This window comes from Camelus dromedarius, chromosome 26 (assembly GCF_036321535.1).
Source record: "Camelus dromedarius isolate mCamDro1 chromosome 26, mCamDro1.pat, whole genome shotgun sequence".
Classification (NCBI taxonomy): Eukaryota; Metazoa; Chordata; class Mammalia; order Artiodactyla; family Camelidae; genus Camelus; species Camelus dromedarius.
This window is the reverse complement of record NC_087461.1, coordinates 10,923,468-10,940,351: the sequence shown is the minus strand read 5'-3', so window position 1 is coordinate 10,940,351 and position 16,884 is coordinate 10,923,468. Positions and strand designations below refer to the sequence as shown.

Below are 16,884 nucleotides of genomic sequence, written 5' to 3'. Positions count from 1 at the left end.
CCTACAGGAGTGATGTTTTCCAGGAACAGTGCTGTGAATACTACATTTTCTAAGATTTTGCTGACCCTCTAGGTTTACATTACCCACCTTTCTGGTATTATTTGGGAGCTGCTAAGCTAACATGAACATTAGCTAAAAAAAGACATTTCTTTGAATTTTTCAGGGTACCTTCTGAATTGTGGTAGCAACCCAGGGGTCACAGATCAGTCAGGCAGCAGCAGACACACCCCTGCGAGCTCACTGTATCCATCTTCCCTGGCTGCTTCCTCCTTCACGCAAAAGTAATTGATTTCCAGTTCACCCAATTAGTCTCATCACACTTTCTCAAGTGATACCAGCCGTATCATGACTCGCAGAATAATCTGCCTCTGAATAAAGCCCCATGGAATAAGGTTGTATGCCTTGTAAGATTAGCACCTGGAGGATTGGAGGAACAATCGCCTTGAACCACACATTATTTGGATCATTTGGCAAAAGGAAAAGCAACTTCCTCTAACAGGTGAGGTTTGAAAAAGTTTTCACCTGAAAAGGAGAAATGGATTGCTGGAGAATGGGGACTGAAGGCTCGCTGGGAGATATGGGGAGAGGATAATCCATGTTTTGAGTTGAGTGGCTCTACAGATAGATTTTTGGTCCCACACCTGAGCACTCTGACAAAGACGTGTGAAAGTTCATTGTTATCAAATAAAGCCCAGAAACCAAATACACTCCCCCTCCCATGGGACACATGGAAGTTTAATCTTCCCATTCATTTCTGGTTCCTTTAAAAAAATTTTTTTTAATTGAAGTATAGTCGATTTACAATGTTGTGTTAGTTTCTGGTGTACAGTATGATGATTCAGTTATATCTCTCTATATATTCCTTTTCATACTCTTTTTCAATACAAGTTATTATGAGATATTGAATATAGTTCCCTGTGCTGTGCCGTATGACGTTATCTGTTTTATATATGGTAGTTAGTATCTGCAAATCCCCAAATCCCAATTTATCCCTCCTCACCCTCTTTCCCCCTCTGGTTCCTTTTAGAAACATAAATTTCAACTCAATCTCTCATTCACTTGTTCTGAAAACAAATCATTTATGACCAGTTATGGAATCATGACTGTCAATCTCGCTGGAGTACTGTGCTACACTTTCCTATGTTTTCTGTGTCTTGAACCTCCTATTTTTCCACTGCATGTGCCCCTTCTAATTCCTTCCAGCACACTCATGGACAATATGGAAGCCTGGCTTTAATTAGGCATCTGCTTAAAAGCCACATCTTGAGCATTTTTGTGAGAAACTGTTTTCATTGTGAGTAATTCTCACTGGGAGGAGAATCTTTCTTCATCTCACTTGACTCTCCTTGATCTAAATTAAAACCATGCCTGCCCATTTTATTATGGGGAGAAATATTTATTATCCCCACTCATAATTCCAATTTGGCCCATGGAGGAAAGGACATCTACTTGCATCCTTAAAGGGGTGTTGGGGGGAACCCTGGAGAGCTTGGCATCCATCAGCCATGCTGGACTCATATGAAGGGTCCCTGTGTCCTGTCTGGCCTGAATCCTCCCTTCCTGGATGGATGAGAAGGACCAGTGCTCTCCTCTGCTTCCAGTCCCCCGAGGGTCCCTATGTGTGCTGAAGCCCACCCTCTGCCCTTCTCCCCAAAGGTACTCTAGGGCCTGAAAATCTTCAAGGAAAGGAGTCAGGATCCCTACTTTAGCCCCATATTGTAATCCCATTCTGTCACATAGCTTTCCTGTGTTGAGGTGGTGGGGAAGTACGAGAGAGGAGGATCTTTGATCTGACCATTTTTAAAAAATGTACCTATTGGTCCCCATAAAATAGGTCTTAATTAAGGGCATCTGCCAGAAGCTGGAGGAGACAGTGGTCCTAGGCCATGCTATGGTCTGAGTGTTTGTGTCCCTGCCAAACTTTGGATGTTGAAATCTTCATGCCCAATGTGGTGCTGTTACAAGGTGGGGTCTTTGGAAGGTGCTAAGTCAGGAGGGTGGAACCCTCATGAATGGCATTAGTGCTCTTACAAAAGAGGCTCCAGACTCTCCTTGATCTAGATTTAAAACCACGCCTTCCCATTTTATTATGTGAGGACACAGCAAGAAACCTGCAACCTGAAAGGGGACCCTCACCAATCTTGCTGGCACCCTGATCTCAGACTTCCAGCCTCCAGAACTGTGAGAAATAAATTTCTATTGTTTATAAGCCACCTAGTAGGTGGTATTTTTGTTTTAACATCCTGAATGGAGTAAGACTGCCCCAACACCTAATATTAGTGTATTCTCTGTAGAGATTATTGTTCTTATAACTGTGTCAAATGCAAAACAAGTCCTTGGAGTGACCAAAAAGGAACATGCCCTGATCTCCATTCTCAAGAAGTTATCATATTTGAGTCTGTTGGATGAATGATTCCAGGATTCCTCCCATTTCCTGTAGGTCTTATTTTGTAAGATATTAATAATTATATAGCTTCTCTTCTGGACATTTCTAGGTTCTTTTTTTTTTTTTAATTGAAGTGCAGTCAGTTACAGTGTGTCAATTTCTGGTGTACAGCACAATGCCCCAGTCAAGTATATACATACATGTATTTGTTTTCATGTTACATTCCTAGTTTCTAAACTGTGATTTCCTGAGAAGGAACAGAGCATGCTATTGGGGTCCCATCAAAATGAAAAACTACTTTCTGATCTTGCAGAGTCAAAGCTTTGCGTTTGTGTTAAGCATTAAAAATAGCATCCTTGTCTAAACAAGGGGCACCACTCTGGCTGTTCACGGAGCATCTGTGAATGTGTTGTGCTTTCTGCCAGGCTCACACTTCTAGTGTAATCCAGCTGGGAGCAGCTCTAAAAAATTCACACATATGCCACACGCATTTTTTCACTCAGCCATTCTCTCTTGGTGTGTAGTTCAAGAACAGCACCCAGGTCAGGGAGCCAAATTACCCAAGGAGTTAAATTAAACGTCATTGGCCAGTTCAAACCTTAGTGCTATAGAGAAGTTTGGTCATAACAGTGTCCCCAGATTTTGTCTTTCAGTTTTTGGTAAAAATGGCTCAAAGTTATATTGATAGTACACTGTGGTACTACCCTGTTTCAGCTTTCTGAACCCTATTCTTAAAATTTGATTTGTTACTTCTATTAGTTTATCATTGGGTAGTGTTCTCTCATGCTGAACTAATAGTGTTTAGGATGATGTAGGAAAATTATTTTTCCTTCTCAAAGGCAATTGACAGTTGCCAAAAAAAAAAAAAAAATCTATCAAGGGACTCATAAAGAAAATTTATGTTATTTTTTTATTTGAAAGGGAGCACATGCTATTCACATAGTGTTTAAATTAGGAAGAGAATAAAGTACTTTATTCATAATAACAACAAACAATTAAAATGTATACATTGATTCTATATTATAGACTAATTAAAAGACCCAAAGACAGAAGAAGCATAGAAAGAGTCCTTTTCCTTTTTCTATTTCTATTGACTTGGGAGAACCAATTATTAAAGTTGCAGGAATTGTGCCAACTGATTGCTGAACACAACCATTATTAAAAATCAAATGATACAAATGCACAAGTAAATTATATGAAAATCAATAGGTATAAATACTCAAAACTCATCATTTCCCAGTGATTTTCCTACCGTTTACTTTTGCCTCTGCTCGTGTGGTCAGGTCTTCACTGTATCTGTGTGGTGGCAATACAGTCATGGTGTGCACTTCTCTTCCCAGTTGCACACTTAGCGAGTCACATTGGTAGCTTGAACTCAGCCACGTGTGAGTATTCACACCCCGGAAAGCAGCAAATGCTGCACATCAGGGCTTTGTGTTTTTCAGAGAACTAGTCATTGAACGTTTACCAACACACCGCTGGATGGAAGGCAGAGTCAAATGCCATTGCCAGATTTCCCAGAGAAACCTAAAGTTCTGGAACTACTGAAATGTACTGGAATGGTCAAAAACTATTATATAAAAACAACTACACACACACACACACAAACACACACACACACACACGCACTATATAATGTACCATATATAGTATACTATATAAAATTTACTGTATACTATATGTGTCATAACATATAGCATGCATACTATAGTATAGTATATACTATATTGTATATAATACATACATTATAATATATACTATAGTATACTGTATATATTATGTATACTATATACTAGTATACAATATACTGTGTATTCTGTATTAAAACAATTACTAAGTTATGAGTATAAATCAGTTTCATTTGTTCTACCACAAATGTAAAAGTTGCTATTTTGTGTGAAGATAGAAAATAAGGGACAAAAAGGAAAAGATGAGAGTTAGCAGTGTCCCAGGTCTGCTTTAATGGCTTTCGCTGTGACTGCTGCATCGTGTTGGCCACTGAGCCACTGGTCAAAATAAGTCACATTGCTGCCAAGCCCAGAACGAACACGGGTTAGATGTGAGCACCTTGGAACCATTCCTGACATCAACCCACTGCCCAACCAAACCAGAAGTGCTAACATCTTGATGTTTCCTCCATGGAACTTATCCAGTATCCTCCATCTGTGCAATGATAACAGCTGTGAACTTTAAAAAGGAAATCAACCATAAAAATCAATATGGTGTTCGTGTGTGTGTGTGTGTTTTACAAATAGATGGATTCTGATATTAAAAAAACCACATAGAATGCTAGTTTAAAATAGATACTACAAGATAATTAGGCACATTTTGCCAATTACACATATCAGCCATTTCTTCTCGACACACACTATCTTTTTTTTCAGTGTTTCTCCTTTCTTTATTACTCAGCCTTTAAGCATATCTCTGTAAAGCTACAGTTGATTGGATTGATAGACAGATGATATAGCTAGATGGATAATAGGTAGGTAGGTAGATAGATAGATATTCTCCTGGAATATAACATTTTGTACTCAGTTTATCCCAATAGACTCTTAAGTTCTCAAGGAATATTTTCCCCTTTCTTAAAAACTAAATACTTAAAAACACTGGACCCAGTAGCTCATGTATATATGGGGCTATGAGAAGGACACCACCTGCTATATGATGTATTATGAAGGGGACCAGGAAACCCTCTTTACTGCCCAAAGACTCCCTCACTTTCCTGAAACACAGGATACTTGTTTAATAATTCTAAGTAAAACTCTTATGAGTAAGGGTTGGGCTAACTGGAAGCCCAACAAAATGATGTACGCCTAGGTACTTGGAGTAGGGCAAAAAAGATGAGGGGTATCAGAAGCAGAGAGAAAATCTTTGAAAAGAGATGGGAAGAGATTGTTTTAAGGCATCCTTTGATTATTTTAAAATGTAGCTGAAGTTCATTTAAAAATTAACTAAGTAATCTGTTGACTGATGTGGATTTTCCTGGGGTGTAACTTGAAGCCTGCAGTATCCCCAGGTGCCACGTGGGTGACATCCTATCTGGGGTCTGCCATAAAGTGTGCTTTGGTTCTCAAGAGGCTACAGTTCTATCTAGTCATGTTCTGAGTCATTGCAACATATTAAGGAAGCTCAACATGGTAGGGGGAGAGGTATCACCTATCACAGGAGTGCCAGAGCCAGCTTGAGGGGCTCCACTGGCCAAAGCAGGGGCAATTTGAGCATGATTACAATTACAGCTGTGAATTATAAATCATTGAAAAAAATAGGTTTTCATGAGCCCATACCTATAATAAATACATAAAGAAAGAAAAGAAAAAAAGAAAGAAAGAAAAAAAAAAGAGACCCAGAAAATTGTTCCCCTTAATAGGGAATGGGAAGATATAGATGACATTATTAAGGGAAAGATTTTCTAGCCTCACCTCAAGCTCTTCTTCCCAGGAGTAGGTCAGTGTTAACAGTTCTGTATGTATATTTCTAGATCCATTTCTATGCATTTTTTTATTATATACACATAACATAAAATTTACTATATTAACCATTTTTAAGTGTATAGTTCAGTGTATTAAGTACAAAAAAGTGGAGTGCTTCTGGACTTGTGTGTCATCCTTGCACAGGGCCCATGCCAGTCTCCTCTGGGCGGTCCATGTGCTGCCAAAGCAAGCACGCTATGCATCTCTAAATGTGCATGTTCCAGCATTATAAGTGTAATCAGACTGTACAAAAAAAGGAAAAAAGGAAGGTGAAAGATAGGCTTTCCTGGCAAAACAAAAACAAAACATTTGTGGCCAGCAGAGCTGCAGGAATGTTAAAGGAACTCTTCAGGCAGAACAAAAATGATAACACACAGAAATTTTAATCCACATAGAGGAATAAAAATGCCAGAAATGGTAAATATGTGAGTAAATACAAAAACGTTCTTTCACCTACTTAATCTCTTTAAAAGATATTTGACTATTTAAAGTAAACATAATTGAGATGAGTGGGGTGTATAACATATGTAGAAGGGAAATGTGTGATAAATGCACAAGGGACGAGAGGAGGAAACTAGAAGTATGCTGTTGTAAGCTTCTTACACGTCACATGAAATGATAAAGTATTATTTAAAGGTAGGGTATAATTGGTTATGATTAAATAACCCTACAGAAAAATACTAAAAAAAAAGTTTAAAAGCAGTATAGCTGGTAAGCCAATAGTGGAGATAAAATGGAATCATAAAAAGATGAGATGACTACAAATGAATAAATAAACAAAGGAAAAAGAGAACAAAGAATAGACTGGGGACCAATGGAAAACAAGTACCAAAATGGTAAATATATGGTCTAAATACTCCATTATTACATCGACCAAATCATTATGTTGTACACCTGAAACTCATACAATGTTATCTATCAAGTATAATGCATTTTTTTTAAAGCACTCCATGAAAAGACAGAGATTGTCAGATTGGATAAGAAAAATCAAGACCCAACTCTATGCTGTCTACAAGAAACTGACTTTAAAGACATGAGCAGGTTAAAAACAAAAGTATAATTTTAAAATTAACCAAAAAGTTTACAACATAGAGTAAAAAGATAAAGATATCTGCACAAGCTCTATGCAAAAGAAAGGGATTGACTATATTAGCATTAGACAAAGTAGATTTTAAGCAAGGGATCATAAAAATAAATGGATTGATTCATCAGGAAGGCAGCAGTGCTGGCAGAGCTTCAAATACATGAAGCAAAACCGATAGATGTCAAAGAAGAAACAGACAAAATATAATTGTAGATTTCAACACTCCACTCTCAAAAATTATTAAAATATGTGGGCAAAAAATCAGTAAGGATACAAACAACTTGAATAACATATCAACCAAGTTAAATTAACTGGCATTTACAAAACATTCCATCTAACAACAGCAGAATAAACATTGTTTTCAAGTGTGCATGGAACATTTATCAAGATAGACCATAGCTGTGGCCATAGAACAAGGCTCAATGAATTTTATAGGACTGAAATCATTCATACCATATTCTCTGACAACAATGGGGTTAATTAGAAATCAGTAATAGAAAGACATCTGGAAACACTCCTCTGGAAATTAAACAGCAAACTTCTAAATATACATAGACTATTTATATATTAAAAAAAAAAAGGAACACATCATGACCAAGTGGGATTTATCTCAGGAATGCGATATTGATTCAACACCCCAAAAATTAATAAATGTAATTTGCCATATTAACAGACTAAAAAGAAGATTTTTTGATCAGCTCAGTAGATGCAGAATAACATATGACAACTTTTAACACCCAATCATGATTTAAAAGTCTCAGCAAGCTAGAAATAGAAGGAAATTTTCTCAGTCTGGTAGAGGAAATCTGCCAAAACCTACAGCTAAAACCATACTTAATTATTTAAAACTTAATTATTTCCCCCTAAGATTGGGAAGAAAGCAAGAAGAGGTCCTCTCTTGCCATTTCTATTCAACAGGAGTTCCTAGTCCATGTTATAAGGCAAGAAACCAAAATAAAAGCCGTGCTGTTTGGAAAGGAAGAAATGAAAGTGTCATTATCCACTGGCTCTGTGGTTGTATGTATAGAAAATTCTAAAGAATCTACCAAAAAGTAACTACAACTTAGAACTAAATTTAACAAGGTCACAGGATACAAGGTCAACATATGAAAGTAATTGTATTTCTACACAGTGGCAACAAACAATTGGAAACTGACATTTTAAAAATATATTATTTACAATGGCATCACAAAGCATGAATCAGGGATAAATTTAACAACATATGTGTTGTATATTGAAAGCTCCAAGACTTTCCTGACATAAATTAAAGAAGATCTAAATAAATAATGAGATATATTTTGTTCCTAGTACAATATCATTAAGATGTCAATTCTCCCTAAATTGATCTATTAATGCAATGTCGATCCAAGTTCCAGCAGGATTTTTGTTTTTGCAGAAATTTATACAGAAGTGCAAAAAAACTAGAATAGCCAAAACAACTTTGGAAAAGAAGAACAATCACTATTTGAATTCAAGACTTACTATAAAGTGAAAATAATCGAGACAGTGTGATGTCTGTGTAAGAATAGACATATTGGTCCATGAAACTCAATCAAGAAATAGGCTCACAGATAAATGGTCAATTGGTTTTCAATAAAAGTGCCAAGATATCAACAAGGAAAAGATGATCTTTGTAACAAATGGTTGAAATCAAATCAGAAAAAGGTCTCTTCAGCAAATGGTTCTGGAAAATAACTGGATTTTCATAAGCAAAAAAGAAAAAGAAGGGGACGAGATTTCCTGCTCCACCTGTTCCTGCACCCGCTCCGTAGCGGCCCCGCAAAGCCTGCCCAGAGGCCGGCTCTGCACCTGTCGCCCCTTGTGCGCGCGCTCGCTCGCAGCATCTGTAGTCACACCTATCACCGCCTTGGCCAGGACTCACACCTGGACAACGTCATGGCCATCAGCCCTCAATTCCCATCTGTAGCCCTCAACACCGGTGACATTTGGCCACACTCGCAACCTTCTTCTCACCTGAGGTAATTCCTGACTCTGCGCCCGTGACCACAACCCTCACCCCACCCCGCCCAGCCCCTGCAGAGGGAGCATGGCCATGGCTCAGGACAGTGGGGCCCCACGTGTGCTCCTCGGAGACTGGCTTCTGGCCGAGGTCAGCAGTGGCCGCTGCGAGGGGCTGCGGTGGCTGGACGCGGCCTGAACGCGCTTCTGCGTCCCCTGGAAGCACTTCGTGCGAAAGGACCTGGGTGAGGCGGACTCTCGCATCTTTAAGGCCTGGGCCGTGGCCCGCGGCAGCTGGCCGCCCTGCAGCAGCGGTGCCCAGCCAACCAACGAGCGTGCGCTCCGAGCCTCCTGGAAAACCAACTTCCACTGCGCCTTGCAAAGCACTCGTGATGTTGCAAGACAACTGAGCAGACCCTACCAGCCCGCATAAGGTGTACGTGATCAGCCCTGAGGTGGGGTGAGGAGAAGGCCCAGGCATTAACCAGGGGGAGGACAAAACCCTTGAAGATGCCCCACCCACAAGGGATGGGCTTCCTGGGCCATGCTTGGCAACAGGTAACTGGTGAGAGGCCAGGGCATGAACTGGCCTGGCTAAGCCCTGAATCCTGCACCGCAAACCCAGCTGGACATGCTGGGGACCTCTTGCTCCAGGCTTTACAGCAGAGCTCCCTGGAGGACCATCTGTTGAAAGCTGTATTGGGGGCGGATCCAATCCCCCTAGAGGCTCCTGCTGCAGGCCCACCCCTGGCCCCAGAGCTCTGGCAGCTCCCAGAGGTGGAGCTTGGCACCACATCCTCCCCTGGTGCCTGCACCCCAACGGCAGGTGAGCAGCCGGCTGGTCCCAGCTGCTCACAGCTCTGTCTGCATGCAGAGCCCGGCCTGGAGGCCCTGACTTGACCATCATGTACAAGGGCCGAACAGTGCTGCAGGAGGTGGTGGGGCGCCCGGGCTGTGTGCTCCTGTGTGGCTCCCCCAGCCTGGCCACTGAGGCTGCAGAGCCCCAGCATGTGGCCTTCCCCAGCCCCACTGAGCTGCCCGACCAGAAGCAGCTGCACTACACAGAGAAGCTGCTGCAGCACGTGGCCCCTGGCCTGCAGCTGGAGCTCCAGGGGCCCTGGCTGTGGGCCCTGTGCCAGGGGAAGTGCAAAGTCTACTGGGAAGTGGGTGGGCCCCTGGGCTCTGCCAGCCCCTCCACCCCAGCTGGCCTGCTGCCCCGGGACTGCAACACCCCCATCTTTGACTTGGGTGCCTTCTTTCAAGAGCTGGGGGAGTTCTGTGTCTGCCAGCGCTGAGGCTCCCCACAGTACACCATCTACCTGGGCTTTGGCCAGGACCTGTCAGAGGGGAGGCCCAAGGAGAAGAACCTGGTCCTCAGGAAGCTGGAGCCGTGGCTGTGACGGGCATACCTGGAGGGCGTGCAGCGTGAAGGCATGTCCTCCCTGGACAGCGGCAGCCTCGGCCCCTGCCTGTCCAGCTCCCACAGCCTCTGTGATGACCTGGAGCACTTCCTGGAGCACTTCCTGATGGAGTGGCACAGCCCACCTAGGGCGGACCCCAGCCCCTTTGGGGTCCAGTAAAAACCCAAGAGCCAGCGTGGTGTCCTGACCAGAGGTGGGCTTGGGGCTGGGGCTCAGTGGAGGCACCGTGGACTGAAGCTCACCCCACTTCCTGGGGTCCCATGGATGGAGCACCCTGCTCTCCTCACAGTGAAGAAACTCAGGCCCCACTTTAGAGCCAACAAACTCTACTCAAAGATCCCAAGTGTCCCTCAGGACACAGACACTGCTTTCCCTGCCAGGTGGCAGCTGGGGCCCCTCCATCAGGAACAGGGCCTCTGTGCTGCACCTGAGGGGCTGTCCCTGGCCTTTGAAATCTGCCAACACCGCTCTGCCTCAGTGGAGCTGAGTATAGGCTTCAGCAACTCTTTACAGAGCGTAACAGGGACAGTACAAGGGCTCCCTGGACAAGGGCCAGGCACGCAGATGGCCACCTGGGGGAGGCTGTCTGTGAGGGGGGTCAAGGAAACCTCCTGCACCTCTGGCCCAGAACCTTCCTTGGTCACAAAGTTCACCTTTCAAGTACTGAGCCAATCGAGACATCTCTAAAGATAATCTATTTTTGATAAATTAGAACACAGTGGGAACAGTGTGTATCTATAATGCACAAATAAAAAAGTCTAGTTTAAAAAAAAAAAGAAAAGAAAGAAAATGAAGAACTTCAATTCTTATACCACATAAGAAAATTAACTTAAAATGTATTCTAGACTCTAATGGAAAATCTAAAACCACAAAACTTCTAGAACACAACAGGAGAAAAATCTCTGTGATTTGGGGCTAGACAAAATATCTCAGCACACAAAGCACAAACCATGAAGAAAAATAAATAAATTGGAGATATCATCAAAATTTAAAACTTTGGCTACTGAAAATACATTGGTGAGAAATTGAAAAGGCAAGCCACAGACTGCAAAATATACGTCTGCTAAAGGACTTGGATCCAGAATTTGTAAAGAATTCATAAAACAATAATAGGTCAAACAACCTGATTTTTCAAATGGGCAAAAGATTTGAAGAGACTTCAGCAAAGATGTTCTGATGGCAAATAAGCACATGGGAAAGAAAACACTCAACATTATCAATCATAAGGGAAGTAGATGAAAAGAAAACGCCAGTGGACTACCATTATGCATCCTTCACAATGACTAGAATTTTTTTAGATAGGCAACATCAAATGTGGACAAGGATGTGAAGCAGTTAAGAACTTCATACACAGCTGATAAGAACGCAAACTGGTACAGCCACTCTGGAAACCACTTTGTCAGTTTCTCGTGAAGTTATATATACATTTACCATATGATACCACAAGCCACTTCTAGATATTAACCCAAGAGAAATGAAAATGGGCATCCATGTGAAGATACGAATGTTCATAACAGCTGTCTTCATAATAGACCAAAACTGGAAACACACCACACGTCATCAACAGAGGACAAGAATAACAAATTATAGGTCACTCCCTGGCAGTATAAAGGAACAAACTTCTGAGACGTGCAACGACGTGCCACACTGAAATTGTTCTGGGTCTTTCACTCCCTTAGCTGTGTACCACACACACACACACACACACACACACCCCGGCCACTGTGTACCCCTTAAGATCAGGAACTGTTTCCTCTTTTCCTTTGTATTCCCAGTGCCTAGCACACATGGTGAGTGCTGAGGAATTATGTACTGAACAAAGGAAAGTTATTGCTTTTCAACATGCATGATGTTCGTATTGATCTTGCGTGTTCTGGGGCACTGGGCTCTTTTCTCATGGACTCTGTTTGGTGGCGCACACCCTCCCCTTTGGCTTCGGGATGACAGGTCAGCCAAGTTAAGAAGGGCAGTAATGGAAGCTCCTGCACTCCCACTCTGGTCTTTCTTCTTCATCCTCAAGGGGTTTGAGCCAAGGTTTCTTCCATCCCTCCTGTGGGCTCAGGCACAGCGCCAGTCTCAGCCCCAGTGTTTGAATCATATGCTCCTTTGGCCAGATTTTAAGAGCCAACTTGCAATTTGGCTGTTGCAATATGTTCTGGCTCCTTCGTGTGTGGTTTGGGCTCATTTATATTCATGAACTTGCAAACAGGAGACCCATCTCACCAGGGAGGCTGGGCCATGGATGAAGGGCCCTTTCCTGGTCTCCCTGTGACATTGGCCAGGCTACTGTCCCCATTGAGAATATTCTAGATGCCTCTAGAGGAATTCCTTAAGTTCCTGTCCAGATGGAGCAGATCTTTCATTCTCGAGTTTTGAGTGTTTTGGCCTCCAGAGATGTGTACCTAGGTGTCCATGTCACCCTGGAAGACAGTGACTACATTTTCACCTCTTGGGGACCCTGATGCATATTTGATTCAGTTAAAAATGTGTTCCCAGATCCAGTGTCCACAGCAGCTATGAAGGAATGCCAGAGCAGAGAGTAATGTCCACGGTGGCACAGGTCGCTGCCATCCTGTGGGTCAGCAGCCAAGGAGATTGCTTTTTCTTGGAATAGGTTACTATTTCTGCTCTTTTTTTTTTTTTTTTCTAGTTAGGTCATGGGTTCATAATACAAGCATGCCTTTGCCATTAACTGGTGTATGCACATGTGTTCATATGTGTATATGTGTGTGTGTGCAAACACAGGGGCCTCACCTATATGACCCACACGTTTGAGGGCTTCCAGCACATGAGGGCCTCCTGCTAGCTGTAGTAAAATCTTAGTACTGGAATTTTTATATTCAGATTTATAGTACATGTGACGTGCCAGGCATTGCGTTCAATACTTTTCAAGGTTTATCTCCTTAAATCCTTATGGTGGCTATGTGAGTTGGCCAGTCACAGCCCCACTTCACAAATGAGGGAACTGAGGTGTACCAAGGTGAAGTAATTTGCCCAAAGTCCCATCTCCAGAAGTGATGGAACTGATTTTCAGTGCCAGCAATCTGACTTCAGAACCATGCTTTTTATCTCCACGTGTTGAGATTGATGGGTTAGCCCTTGGAATAACACCATCAAATATAAAGCAGATGAACAGTTGCCAACTCTCATTTTATAGCATTGGCTGTAAATGGACCACCTTCTGCTCAAAGGTAAGGGCTGAAGTGTCTGGGCTCTGACTTACAGCGCTGGTTAACGTTTTGCAAAAAAGACTGTTTGGTGTTTCTTCAACATTTTCTAACCTAGACCGACAGGAACTTGACTGACGTTCCTTGAGGTGGGAAGAGGGTTGTGATTTTCTGGGAGCCTGTTAAGAACTGTAACTCTGGTGGGAAGAGAGCCCTCCCAGCTTCTGAGAAAGCAATGGAAGGAGCCATTCCTTCATGTCTTCATACAACATTTTTAAGCACCTCTTTTGTTGGGGGAGAAAGGCAGCCACAGACCTGCCTTCAAAGAGCTTACAGTCTGGCAGGGAAGATGACGATGAGCAATTACAATAAGGTGCCTTGAGAGCAATGTTTGTGGACATGCTGGGAGGGGTGATGGACGCGTGGGCCGTGGAGGACACTGTCTCCCATTAAGAAGTAACTTCAAGGTCCAGGTCGGGAGCCATAGAAGGACATGAAAACAAACATTAGAATCAGCCCAACAATGAGGAAACACAGATTAAGACCACAGAGGACTGAGAAGAGCCTCATCGGAGCTTATCCCCAGATGTTTTAAGTGACCATCAAAGACATTGTGTTAGCCCTCAGGGCACCAGAGCAAAAGGCATGGGGAGTTTCAGGGTTCTATTGTTTCTGCTGGCGGCAGGCAGAGCCAAAACATTTCTTGTCCTCATTGCTAATGTCAACTGCTCTGCTGACTGGCTCTGATCTCTAGAAGCTTGATGACATCCAGCCGTTGCTAAAAGAAGTTTCTTTTTTTCCCTGAGTATCTTTTTTTTTTTTCTTCACATATTGGCTTTGCCATCCTCCCAGGGAGATTAATTCATTTTCCAAAGTTGATTTTTCTAAGAAGTAAATTCTCATTGACTTTGAAAGCCTACCACGAAGGGACTTGGCAAATCCCAGGGAACAACTGCAAGAATCAAAGAGAACACCCCAGGGTTTCTCCAACTTTTCATCAAGCACCCCTACAACAGAGAAGAGCCAAACCCTGCCCCTAGGAAGTTTAGAACATCCCTACAGCTCTCAGGAATTTCTTCGAAGTTTGTTGTTTTGTTTTAAAATGTTATACGAACAATAAAGAATTTTGCATTAACTGTGTAACATATAAGAGATTATTTTAATATGGAAAAAGTATATTGCAGGTGAAATCCTGCCATTTGTGACAATAGTGGATGGACCTTAAAGGTATGATGCTAAGTGAAATAGACAGAGAAAGACAAATGCCACGTGATTTCATCCATATGTGGAATATAAAAAACAAACAACATAAATGAACAAAGCAAACCAAATGAAAACAAACATATAGATACAGAGAACAGAGTAGTAGAGAGGATGGGGTGGTGGGGAGGGTGAAAGGGATAAAAGAGATCAACTGTGTGGTAATTGACAGAAACTCAGCTTTGGGTGGTGAGCATGCTGCAGTGTATACGGAAGTAGAAATATAATGTTGTACATGTGAAACTTACACAATGTCATAAATCAACATTGCCTCAAGAAAAGAAAAGATAACTGTGTTTGCCTCCAAATTATTGAGTAATTGATGCTCCAGGAAAATGAGCAGGCTGCATGCCCTAGAGCAAGAAAATCCTTTTCACTACTTCTCATTATGAAGTGCCTTCTTTTTTTAACCATAAAAACCAGTAAGTACAAAAAAATTATAGTAAAATTTGAAAATATTCCACAACACTTAACAGTGGTTTCCTCCCCACTTTGGGCTGGTGATCCCAAATCTAAACCAGAAGGCTGCAATTCATCCTAGATCTCTTGGAATCTGTTTTTGTGTTTAATCTGTAAAATAGGGACAAAAACATTTGCCACACAGGAATGACATAAGGACTAATATTTACATGCATTTATTCAATAATGGATTCCCCATAGAAATCTGTTTCTTTCTCAAAGGTGCATCTCAGTGCAGTTTAGAAATACTGCAAAGAAAAAAAAAACAGTCTTGCTAAATCAAGACAGAATTCTTCATAGAATTATCTGAAAGTCAAAATTATGTTTTAAATGGATGATCAAGATTGCAGAACTTCTAAACAACTTTCTACTTCATAGCCAAGAAAAAAAAGAAGAAGATGGAAAAAAAAAAAAAAGATTGTGGAACTTTCACTTCTGCTTTCAACTCCCCTGCTGACTTTAGAAATTCATTAATTCTTTCTATGCTGCAGTCTTACTTACCATCCAAAAGTTACATTGCTGATACTGGCTCCTCAGGGAAGTCATAAATGGGATGGAAGACACATAAAACATACATCAGTGACTGCTCTGGTACCATCTTGCTCAGGGTACCATCCTTGACGGTGGTTTTCTAAGTGCATTTCAGAAGTTTGATGAGCACCATCCTGACAGAATGAGAACTACTCTTTTCCTAGGAGCAGATGACAAATATGAGGAAAGGGGATGAGCAGACTTGCCCCAGGTGATGTCATAACACTGAGCTGGCCATTATTAGAACATCAATGGTCCTGACTTCCACACATCCCAGAGACCAGCACATCTCTAAAGTTATTCTGCTCAGCTGATGTTAGGCTGACAATTTGGAAGAGATGATCAAAGACCCCCTGAGTGTCTTTTTTCAAATTACTGCACAAGAAGACTGAAAAAGGGAAAGGAAAAAATGTCCCTGGCCGCAAATCTATAATTTGTTTTTAAAGTCACAATATGGAATTCTGTACCATCAAATGACATTTAAATGGAGAATCAGTGGTCATGTATTATTAAATTATATATATGTAGTCTATTTTTTAAAAGCACAATGAGATCTAACATGAGCTATGTAATGTGAGAAATAAATTTGGTAGGAATATAAAAGAGAATATATGAATGAGAGTAACCTTCATGTTAAATTTTTGCCCAGTAAGTTGCAATGTGTTGTTATTTCCTTATAAACAACAAAAGAATTTTTAAACATTTAGGTATAAGTCACTAAGAATTATTTTTATAGCCATATTCCTTTAAAAGTAAATGTGTTAACTTTAATCATCTTAAATAAAGGACTGTTGCAAAAGATTTGTTAGACAGTATTAAAAATAAATAAAACCCTATTACTAAGGCAAATTCCCCTCGCCTTGATAAAGAGAGGAAAATATTGCATAAATTACTATGAAACCCTGAAGAATGATTACATTTCTTTGATAACTATGATAGATAGAAATGGCCTAGGAAACAATAAGCTAGATATACAGGGTGACATTTTATTGTGCACATAGAATTCTCATTAGTTACGTGTTAGATGTGTTTAGATCATACAACTATCATTGGCATTTTCCTTAATCTATTTTGTTCATTTACTGCCTTTATAATAACCACTGTGCCCTGCAAGTAGTCTCACAAATTTAATCTTTTCCTATTTGAT

The 16,884-nt window shown here is 41.3% G+C and overlaps 1 pseudogene; it reads left to right on the top strand.

Annotated features, from left to right (window-relative positions):
- The first annotated feature begins 8,987 nt into the window (after positions 1 to 8,987).
- Positions 8,988 to 10,479, top strand: LOC105084930 (interferon regulatory factor 7-like; annotated as a pseudogene).
- The last annotated feature ends 6,405 nt before the right edge of the window (positions 10,480 to 16,884 follow it).